Source organism: Ursus maritimus, unplaced genomic scaffold (assembly GCF_017311325.1).
Source record: "Ursus maritimus isolate PB19 unplaced genomic scaffold, ASM1731132v1 scaffold_35, whole genome shotgun sequence".
Taxonomy (NCBI): Eukaryota; Metazoa; Chordata; class Mammalia; order Carnivora; family Ursidae; genus Ursus; species Ursus maritimus.
The window spans coordinates 7,400,637-7,411,999 of NW_024426119.1; the positions used below are offsets into that span (position 1 = coordinate 7,400,637).

Here is an 11,363-nt window from a genome sequence, read left to right on the forward strand (position 1 = left end):
TCACCTCAGGGCGTGATCCCAGGGTTCTGGGATTGAGCCCCACATCAGGCTCCTCCGCTATGAGCCTGCTTCTTCCTCTCCCACTCCCCCTGCTTGTGTTCCCTCTCTCGCTGGCTGGCTCTCTCTCTGTCAGATAAATAAATAAATAAGCTTAAAAAAAAAAAACCCACACACTTTGTTTCTTTGTCAGTCATACCTCAGTAAAGCTGGGGAAAACACCACTTATTTACCAACATACTACTGCTACTACTACCGGTACAATAGACTGCCCAGTTAATTGGTTTTTAACTGGTTTCTCTGCTTGGTGTGCTTGCATCCTGGGAGGGAGTTGGTGGCAAACTCAGTGGCCTGGGCTGAGCTGGCTTCATGGTGTCCGCCCCCCGACCACCCCGGGACAGGATCCGGCTAGCCAACCCTCCAGCCCAACCCCATCCGTGTTGTCCATGTTCTCTGTGTCCCGAGGCTCAGGCTTCTGCCCTGCCCTGCATCCTACCCCTAACTCTGCCTTAGCCTCAGCTTCTCCCTGTCTTTCTCTCCACCTCCTCTACTTCTCACTAATCCCAACTGCTGTTGCCCCCCATCAAGACCTTGCACTCAAGCCCTGGCCAGTATTTTTTAAAGGCCTGCAGGAGTTGAAACTTAAAAAGTTCATCTAAAAGGACTCTCCACTTGGGGCGTCTGGCTGGCTACTCTTGATCTCAGGGCCTTGAGTTCAAGCCCCAAGTTAGGTGTAGAGATTACCAAAAAATAAATAAATAAACTTAAAAAAATAGGGGCGCCTGGGTGGCTCAGTTGGTTGAGCATCTGCCTTTGGCTCAGGTCTTGATCTCAGGGTCCTGGGATCGAGCCCTGCACTGCACTGGGTTCCCTGCTCAGTGTGCAGTCTGCTTCTCTCTCTCCTTCTGCCCCACCCTCTGGTCCATGCTCCCTCTCTCTCTTTCTCAAATAAATAAATAAAATCTTTTTTTTAATATTTAAAAAAATTTTTAAAAAGGACTCCCCTCTTAACTTTTTTTATTTCTGACAATGGCAGCATGAGTCTCTCAAGCTAATGAACTGGAAGGAATTGGAACTAAATAGTCTCCAAACATTTGGACTCCTTCCTCTCCTTCTTCAGTCCTCAGTCCTTTCTTTTTCTTTTCTTTTCTTTAAGATTTTATTCATTCATTTGAGAGAGAGCAAGCACAAGCAGAGGGCTGGGGAGAGGCAGAGGGAGAGGGACAAGTAGACTCCCTGCTGAGCGTGGAGCTCAACATGGGGCTCCATCCCAGGGCCCTGAAGTCATGACCTGAGCCGAAGGCAGCCGATTAACCGACTGAGCCACCCAGTCATACCCTTAGTCCTTTCTTTAAAGTACTGGACACCCCCCTTCCTTTTGGCATCCTTTGCCACAATAATCACCTCCTACCTGCCTCCCATCTTTGTCTTGTACATTTCCTAAGTCAGAAAATTTATTCGGTCACACTCTCACTCAAAGACTATAATGAATCCCTGTTATCCACTGGATAGTGTCTGAGTCTCTACCCCACATCCCACATCCTCCAGTTAGAGTACACCTCCAGCCCCGCAAATGATCCTTAAGAGAATTTTCAATGACATGGGGAAATGCTAAAAGATAATATTAAATGATACAGAATTATATAAACAGTTTGAGCCCAAATATTAAAATGTGTACAGGTAGAATAAAAGAGAGTCTTATATGAAGGATGTATATTAAAACATGGAATCATGGGGCGCCTGGGTGGCTCAGTCGTTAAGCGTCTGCCTTCCGCTCAGGGCGTGATCCCGGTGTTCTGGGATCGAGCCCCACATCGGGCTCCTCCGCTGGGAGCCTGCTTCTTCCTCTCCCACTCCCCCTGCTTGTGTTCCTCTCTCACTGGCTGTCTCTGTGTCAAATAAATAAAATAAAATCTTTATAAATAAATAAATAAATAAATAAATAAATAAATAAATAAATAAATAAAAAACATGGAATCAGGGGCGCCTGGGTAGCCCAGTTGGTTAAAGCATCTGCCTTCAGCTCAGGTCATGATCCCAGGGTCCTAGGATCAAGTCCTACATCGGGCTCCTTGCTCAGCAGGGAGCCTGCTTCTCCTTCTCCCTCTGTGCCTCCCCCTGCTCACACGCATGTGTGTGCTCTCTCTCTCTCTCAAGTAAATAAACAAATAAAAGTCTGATTATTTCCATGTCACTTCCCCTCATTGTGCTTGGCCTTGGGGCTCTGAAAGAACTGGTTTGGGGATATGCTGATGTGCGAATACTACAGAAAGCACTTCATGGGGCGCCTGGGTGGCTCAGTCGGTGCTTTCGACTCAGGTCATGATCCCAGGGTCCTGGCATTGAGTCCCGCATCAGACTCCTTGCTCAGTGGGAAACCTGCTTCTCCCTCTGCCTGCCACTCCCCCTGCTTGTCCTCTATCTCTGACAAATAAATAAAGAAAATCTTTAAAACTAAATCTTTAAAAAAAATACTGGTGGGCAGCCCACGATCCTTCCCTGAGGCCACAGCACTTGTCTAAATGGCTGGGCCCCAGGTCCAGCCAAATCCTTAGTTGCTTCTCCTCCCAAAACTGGCTCCACTGCCCAAAGCGTCTTCTAGAACAGAAGCTGGGGCCTGATACCACTGAGGTCCATTCACGTCGCCGTGGTTAACCTTAGAGCATGTATTATCCTTTGATGATAATGATGATAATGATGAACATCAGCAACTTTGCAGAAAGAGAGCCCAGTAAACATTCAGTGAATAATCCTATAGCTCCAAATTCTCTTCTTGGCATTGTTTATGTAAACTAGCATTTTACACACTTGTAAATAGGGATATCTAAATTCTTTAGCAACTGGTATAGCCTCAGAAAGATGCTAGTCCCTGTGCTGTAGCAGCTTTTCAGAAGACTAGGTTGTGCCCGACATTAACCCCTTAGTGGCTAGATCCTGGGCAGGAGTGACCGGGTGGGGCACACTCAGGGAGCTGGGTATTTTAACGCCTGGTGTGGTCATCCCGGTGTGTACCTGTGGAACTTCATCAGTCTGTTTGGGATTTGGAATGAGTGTAAACCAAGCAAAAAGGGCCTGGAAACAGGGCGCCTGGGTGGCTCAGTCGGTTACATGTCTGCCTTCGGCTTAGGTCATGATCTCTGGGTCCTGGGATAGAGTCCTGCATTGGGCTCCTTGCTCAATGGGGAGTCTGCTTTGTCCTCTCCCTCTGCCCCTCCCTGCCCCCCAGTAGTGCTTTTTCGCTCTCTCTCGCTAATATATAAAATCTAAAAAAAGGGGAGGGGGCTTGGAAACTACCTGAAGAAACAGCAGGAATGGAGCCCAAGGGAGAAAGAATGGGATCCATTTTGGAACTAAAACTAGATTAGCGTGGCTGAGGAAGAGACAGCTGAGCAATGAGCTGGCAAGGGAGACAGGAGCCTGATCAGGTCGCACCAGAGCTGCTCTTATTTCACGGGGGAACAGCTAGGCCTAGAGTGACCAGGACTAAGAGTTGTCTTGGGATGCCAAACTTTCAGTGCTAAAATTAGGAGGGTTGGGGGAGGCACCTGGGTGGCTCAGTCTGTTAAGCGTCTGACTCTCCATTTCAGCTCAGGTCTTGATCTCAGGGTTGTGAGACGGAGCCCTGTGTCGGGCTCTACCCTGAGCATGGAGCTTTCTTGAGATTCTCTCCCTCCCTCTCCCTCTGCCCGTCCCCTGCTCACATGCACTCTCTCTCTCTAAAAAAAATAATAATAATAAAATAAAATAAAATAAAATAAGGAGGGCTGGTCACTCCAACTAGATCTCTTTTTTTACTCCTGTTAACAGTTCCGGCGTGCTCTTCAGATCCACCACAACAACTGAACTAGAAACAGAGCAGGATTTTCCAGACCAACATGAAATTAGCACTCACTATTTTGTGAAAGTACTAATATGAAAGGTACTGGGTTTTGTTCACATTTAAAGTCATATAGAGCTAGTATTTCCAAATCAAATTCCTTTCCCCTCTTTTATCTCAAATTACAATTTCGTCGACAAGTGACAAATTTGCTTGATGGTCAAGAGCAAGGACTCTGGGCCACAGCACCTGAATTAGTATCCAGGTTGTGTTACTAGCTGTTGTCCTCCCAGTTTCCTTGTCTGTGAAATGGGGTTACAAGAGTACCTATCCCAGAGAACGTTGTGGGAATTAAATGAATTATGGAGAATGCTTTGCATAGTGCCCACAGAGAGTGCTCGGCAAGGGTGCTCTATTATTATAATTATCTTCTCTCTGGATCAGGGCAATTTTTTCAGATGAAGTCATGGCCCTGACTGAGAATGAACAATACAGATTTGTCAGGTAGGGTAAGGTTCAGAATTTTGTCTTCTGGGACCCAGACAGGGAACCCGAAAAGAAATTAGCTTTTATTGAAGTCATCATCCTACTATCCTGGTGTTGTTATTACCTTTATTTTACAGATGAGGAAACTGAGTCTCCATAGAGGTGAAGTGACTTGCCCAAGGCCTCTGGTTAAGAGAGAGTCAGGACTGTGGAGCCCAGGTCTGCGCTCCAACGCCACTCTCTTCGCAGTGCTCCCCTTGAGGATTATGGGTTACAAAGCAGGTTGTCTATTGTTTTGTTACCTTTTGCCTTATTAAGTACTGATTACATTCATTCTAACATTTGGTCAGAGGTCTTTTTAAATTTTTGAGTTGCGATCAAACTTCATCTAGGTGTTACATAGAAGATGCACACATTTTGGGGCACCTGCGTGGCTCTGTCGGTTGAGCGTCTGCCTCCGACTTAGGTCATGATCCCAGGATCCTGGGATCGAGTCCTGCATCAGGCTCCCTGCTCGGCGGGGAGCCTGCTTCTCCCTCTCCTTCTGCCTCTCCCCCCAGTTTGTGCTCTCTCTCGTTCACTCTCTCTTTCAAACAAATAAATAAAATCTTAAAAAAAAAAAAGACGCACCCATTTAAAGCGTATAGTTCCGTGAGTTTTGACCAATGTGTCCACCTCTAGAGTCATCACCACCGGCACAATCAAGATATGAAATATTTCCATCTCCCCTAAAAAGTTCCTTCTTATCCCTTTCTAGTCAATCCTCCACCCCCTAGACCAGGTCCTGGGCAAACACTGATCAGCTTCTCTGTTGCTAAAGCTTAATTTTTGCCTGTTTTAGAATTTCAAATAAATAGAAGCATACTCTTTGTACTCTTTGATGTCTGGCTTTCTGTGCTAAACCTGTTTTTGAGATTCGTTGCATGTCAGGGCAATTTGTTCTTTTTTATTGCTGAATAGTATTCCATCGTACAGATGTACCACTATTTGTTTATTCTTTTGTCAGTGGACATTGAGTTGTATCCAGTTTGGGGCTATTATGAACAAAGCTGCTATAAATACTGGTGTGTAAATCTTTGTCTGGACAGATGTTTTCTTTCTCTTGGGTAAATACCCAGGCCAGGAACTGCTGGCTCATAGAGTAAGTGTCCGTGAGGCACCATTTTATATCCCCTCCAGCAATGGGTTCACAACCTCACAACACTAAGTATTGGTGGCCTGGGGGTTTTTTGTCTTTTTTTTTTTTTTAAGATTTAATTTATTTAGGGGTGCCTGAGTGGCTCAGTCAGTTAAGCATCTGCCTCTGGCTCAGGTTCTGATCCCGGGGTCCTGGGATCAAGCTCCGAGTCGGGCTCCATGCTCGGCGGGGAGCCTGGTTCTCCTTCTCCCTCTACTGCTCCCCCTCCTTGTGTAAAAATCTTTTTTAAAGATTTAAAGATTTTATTTATCTGTTTGAGAGAGAGAGAGACAGAAAGCACACAGAGGGGGAGGGGCAGAGGGAGAGGGAGAAGCAGGCTCCCCACTGAGCAAGGAGCCTGATGCAGGACTCGATTCCACGACCCTAGGATCATGACCCCTGCCAAAGGCAGCCACTGACTAAGCCACCCAGGCGCCCTTTGAAGGATGCTTTCATTTCCCACATAGACAAGTGAAAAAAGTGTCTCTCTTCCCTCACCTTCAGTGTCTTCTCTGGGACCACTGGAGCTATAATCCTAGAAGGTGGCAGAAAGAAAGAAGGTAGATTGGATCCACACATGCCTTGGGTGGGGTTCTGATATTCACTCGGTGAAATGAGGGATGACAGTAACGTAACAAGGAGGGGAGAAAGCTTTCTGAAAATTGGGGCCATTCAAATAGGTTTGAAACATTTGGAAGGGAACCCAATAGGAAAAGAAGAGATTTATAATCTCTTGCAAAGGGTTGAGAAGAGGTGTTCTGCATTAGCTAGGGCCTTTTTTCCTTTGATATATTTTAACAATGTGCCAGGCCCTGTCCTAGGAGAGGGTGTGCCTGCACACCTGTCCCTGCCCTCAGGGAGCTCATACAGAGTCACCCCAGGGAAAGGGAGGGAAGGGCAGGAGGGGAAGGGGGTGAGAAGTGAAAGAGGGATAGGAGGAAGGACAGAGAGAGGGAGGGTAGGGAGGAGGAAGGGAAAGGGAAGAGGGAGTGAAGTGGCGGGGACTGAGAAAGAGACAGAGAGAGAGAGGGCGACAACCAGATAATTGTAATGCAGGGTGATCATAACATGGGCGACAGTACAGGAGGCTGGAGGAGCACCTAGGAGGGCCCAGGTCCTGGCAAAGGAGGAATATCAGCAAAGTCTTTCCAGAGGGATCAGACCCTCAAGACCAAATACTCAAATGTCTCAGAGGTGTGGTGCATTCTGGGAACATCCCTAGATCAGCACATCTGGAGCACTGAGAGATGAGTACGGACAGGTCAGATGGAGTTTAACTGGGGATGAGGAAAAGGACTGATGGGTTTCCTTGATGAGTCTTATGGCCCTGTCTTAAAACTTATACATCTATTATGATGATTAAAATAAAAATTAAAATTAAAAACAAATTCCTAAATCTCCCATGCAAAAGAATTCCAAATGACTTATACTTCATCCTCACATGCAGGCTATGTGTAGAGATTTCCTTCCAAAGAAGAGAGTATTGAAAGGTGGGGAGGAGGGGCGCCTGAGTGGCTCGGTCGGTTAAGTGGCTGCCTTGGGCTCAGGTCACGATCTCGGAGTCACATGATTGTGATCCAGCCCCGCTTGGGGGCATGGGGCTCCCTGCTCAGCAGGGAATCTGCTTCTCCCTCTCCCTTTGCCGCCCTTTCCACTCCACTCATGCTCTCTCTCACTGGCTCATTCTCTCAAATAAATAAATAAATAAATAAAATATATTTTTAAAAAAGGTGGGGAGGAAGAGTAACCTTACAGTGGAGAATCTGACAAGCGCTACCAAGGTCAACATCAACAGTGATGAGTCATGTTGATGGTATACAGCCTTGATATGATGTGATGATAATGGTACTTCACCTCCCCCAAACCCATAACCCCAATCTAATTATGAAAAAGAGATATCGGACAAATTCCAATAGAGAGCATCCTACAAAATACCTGCTCAATACTCCCCAAAATTGTCAAGGTCATCAAAAACAAGGAAAGTCTGAAAACCTGCCACGGTCAAGAGGAGCCTAAGGAGACATAACAACTAAATATAAGGTGATATCCTGGATGGAATCCTGGAATAGAAAGAGGACAGTAGGTAAAAACTGAGGAGATCTGAATAAAATATACACTTTAGTTAATAATAATGTATCAATATTGGGGCGACTGGGTGGCTCAGACGTTAGGCATCTGCCTTCAGCTCAGGTCATGATCCCAGGGTCCTGGGATTGAGCTCCGCATCGGGCTCCTTGCTCGGTGGGAAGCCTGCTTGACCCTCTCCCACTCCCCCTGCTTATGTTCCCTCTCTCACTGTTTCTCTCTGTCAAATAAATAACATCTTTAAAAAATTATAATAATTCATCAATATTGATCTACTAATTTTAACAAATGTGCCATACTAATGTAAGATGTTCGTAGTAAGGGAAACTGGATGTGAGGTACATGGAAACCCTCCACTATCTTCTTTTTCCATAAATCTAAAACTTCTAAAAAAGAATATGTTTAAAAAAAACACAAAAAACCTAATTTGGGGTGCCTGCCTGGCTCAGTTAGGAGAGCGTGTGACACTTGATCTCAGGGTTATGAGTTCAAGCCCCATGTTGGGTGTAGAGATTACTAAATAGATAAATAAACTTAAAAAAACCCAAATTACTTAAGTCAATTAAATCACTCCTTTTGGTCTGGGTCTTCATTCACTCTACAATTACTACTAATAGTTAACTTGTATTTTTTAAAAAGATTTTATTTATTTATTTGAGAGAGAGACAGAGATAGCGAGAGAGCAGGAGAGCAGGGAGGAGAGGGAGAAGCAGGCTCCCTGCTGAGCAGGGATCCCAGGACCCCAGAATCATGACCTGAGCCAAAGGCAGAAGCTTAACTGACTGAGCCACCCTGGCGCCCTTAGTTAACTTGTAGCAAGTATTTTCTAGGTATAGGCATAGTGCTGAGTGATTTGCATAATATCCTATTATATTCACAATGCTATCAGGCATATTTTTCTCATTTTACAAATGTAGAAACGGAAGTGTGAGAAAAGTCATTCATGCAGTTGTTCGGTAAATATTTATTAGTAGTTATGACAGCCCCGTGATGTGGGGTCTCTCAGAGTAAACGCCCTGCAGGGGCCTCAGGCGCCATTGTCCAGATTGTGCTCAATCATGTGACCTCTGCCTCACCCCCATTCAGCTCTTCCTCATCTTGGACAATGGTGACACTGCACCATCTGCCACGTCTCCCCAGGAGTCGTCCTGAACACTTCCTTCATCCCCACGTCTAACCTGTCACTAAGTGCAGTGGGCTCTTCCTCAGAAATGTCTCCCCAGAGTCTTCCCGGTCTACTCTCTCTCCAGGTTGGACCCTCACCTCTTTGCTGCTTCTGCCTCAGGTCTCATACTCTCTGATGTGGACTCCACCCAAGTCACCACCCATTTTTCTAGAACCCACATCAGATGATCTCATCCCCCAACCAAACCCTTCTGATGGCCCATTCGATTGATTTCATCATCTGGCCACAACTGGTCCCATTTCCTACACTGCCCTACTCCCCCATGCTCCAGCTCCCCAGCCCCCCGAAATGACACTATTGCCAGGCCTATTCTCTTGGTTTTCTTGACGCCTGCCTAAAGCCTTCTCTTTTTTACCCTTGGAAATCATGCATGCACTTCAAGACTTAGCTCAAATTCACCTGCTTTCATACACGATTCCTCTTTCTCCCTGGCCCAGTGGTCAGCCCTTACCTATCTTGTGGCAACTACCACAGACTGTAAGAGGTAGGAATTGGTGGATCTGTATCCCCACCTGTGAGTTTCCTAAGACACTTCAGTATTCCTGTGCTCAGGTTTGTTTGAGGTATTCTCCACAATCGGTTTCTGTTATATCAAAGAAAAATGCCCATGCTTCTTAATTAAGAGTCAGTAAATGCCCGGGATAATAAAAGCCATACCAGTTCTGATGGGGAAGTTGTAGTCTAGGGAGGCTTCATGGAGGAGATGAACTGGAGAGTGACTGTCAGATTCAAGCCCCATTTTGAGTTTCCTGAGCATATGCTCTGTGTTGTACATTATGCTATAGCAATGAGCTTTCACCTAGATCACCTCATTTACTTTTCAACACAGACCTACTATGTATCATTACATCTACAGTATTTCTGTAGATGAGACGGCAGTTAAGAGCATCAGGAAGAGCAGTACCTGCTTCATAGCATTAGGGTAAGGGTAAAGTGAAATAACAATGACTATTATGAACTTAGTGTGGTGCTTGGCACGTTGTTGATGCTCAGTAAATGTATCTTTTATTATTATCCGACCGTAGGCTGGGCCTATTTGTATTTCCCTAATGTGGGGCGAGTGATCTGGGGCGGAGCCTCCTGCACGGGGCAGGGCAGCTCCCCAGTTGGGATCACTCTTCCCAGGGCGGAAACCTCTTGTCTGCGGCTCACCTCTGGCATCTTACCTTTTCAGACCGAGCCTGCCGGGCAGCGCCCCTGGTTAGGACAGCGGCGTTGCTCCTGCAAGTTCTGGGCGGGAGAAGTGGGACCCGAGAGCCGAAGAAAGTTACTTTGGACGGCCTAAGTTGTTGCCCCGTCCCAGGCCAGGGGCACTCCAGGTCCAGAAAACTCTCCGTGGAGGCTGGTTAAATCCTCTGCGCCTGGTAGGGAAGTTCAGCAAGAATAGCGGGACCACACAATATACGGTGCAAACCTGGACGCTTTTGAGAGAAAAGGGGGCGCTTTTAGTCATTACGCACAAGCTACCTGTTAAAGCCAGGATGGTGGTGACCGTGGCCAATAGGCTTCCACTTTAACAAGGTAGAGTCCGTGGGCCGCAGAAGGGAACAGACTCCGTCTGGGTGGCCTAGGCGGCTGGAAGAGGGAAACGAAACGGAGTCTCACTCCACGTTCGGTCGCTTTGGACTCCCCACCAGCCTTCCAGGTCACTTGTCCCTCGTTCCTGCCAGGCTTTGCAGGTATTTGCCCCTCTGTGCTCCCACAGCGCTGTGGCCATGTCCCTGGGTAAGCCTCACGAAGGCTGAGACTTTGGTCCGTTTTGTTCTCTGTCGTGCCGCCCCAGCGCCTGGAACAGTGCCTGGCAGACAGCGTGCACTCAGCTGTGGAAGGAGTGAGCTTCTGAACAAATCCATCCAACCCTTTCCTAGCATTAAGCATCTGTTTACTGGTCCACTGTCCCTGCTGGTCTACAACCTTCAAGGACGATATTGTACTTATCCCTGTGACTCCAGCACCCAGCCCAAGTCTAGGCGCAAAGTAAGTGCTCAACGCTATTCTGAGCGAGTGAATGGAGCAGTCCGGCACCCCTTAGCTGTGCTTGGTCTTTTCTGCCTCCCCTTCTGTCTCTCCCCACACCGAGGAGCCAGTACGGAGCGGGCTAGAGGCAGGTTAGGTAGTTCTTGGCTTCCGTTGGCGAGGTCACCCGCTCTGTCACCTCCTGAAAGCTGGTGGGCCCCTAAATGTGGGAGAAGAGAGGCCAGAACTGCCTTTGTCTTGTGAAGGTAGGATCCAAGCAGCAATTACACTGAGGAACGGCAGGTTCTCCTGAAGACCTAGGGCTGCGGCCTGTTTGGAGAGGTCGGAGAGGGAGCTGGACACCGAGGCTGAGCGGTCCGTCTGAGGGAGCGAAGCCTGGGCGTGAAAGGAACTAGCGATGGGCTTCGCGGCTGAGGCTGGTCTCCGCCGCACGCTTAGGGAAGGGCCTAAAAGAGCCGGGATTGCCCCCTGGCGTCAAAGCTCGGAACTGCACCAGGGTCCTGGAAGGAAGGGCCTGTATCCAGAGGGGCCAGCCCCGCTTCCAGGCCGAATGCAGCTCTGACGCGTCCAAGACTCCGCCTCAAGCCGAGAACTTGTGCAGCACTTCCGGCTCCCGCCCTCAAGAGCTGACTGGGCCC

The 11,363-nt window shown here is 47.5% G+C and overlaps 1 long non-coding RNA gene across 3 annotated transcripts in view; it reads right to left on the reverse strand.

The window, feature by feature from the left end:
- Window positions 1-5,871: 5,871 nt before the first annotated feature.
- LOC121100200 overlaps window positions 5,872-11,363 on the reverse strand; it is a 7,071-nt gene continuing 1,579 nt past the window's right edge. Inside the window, exons 2-4 of one of the 3 annotated variants that reach the window (XR_005831932.1) lie at window positions 10,216-10,323; window positions 9,915-10,109; window positions 5,874-7,537 (exon numbers count right to left, since the gene is read on the reverse strand). This is a non-coding gene — a long non-coding RNA (uncharacterized LOC121100200). Of the gene's footprint in view, window positions 7,538-9,914; window positions 11,349-11,363 lie in introns of those variants that run through there. The other 2 variants (XR_005831931.1, XR_005831930.1) reach the window with 2 other exon arrangements.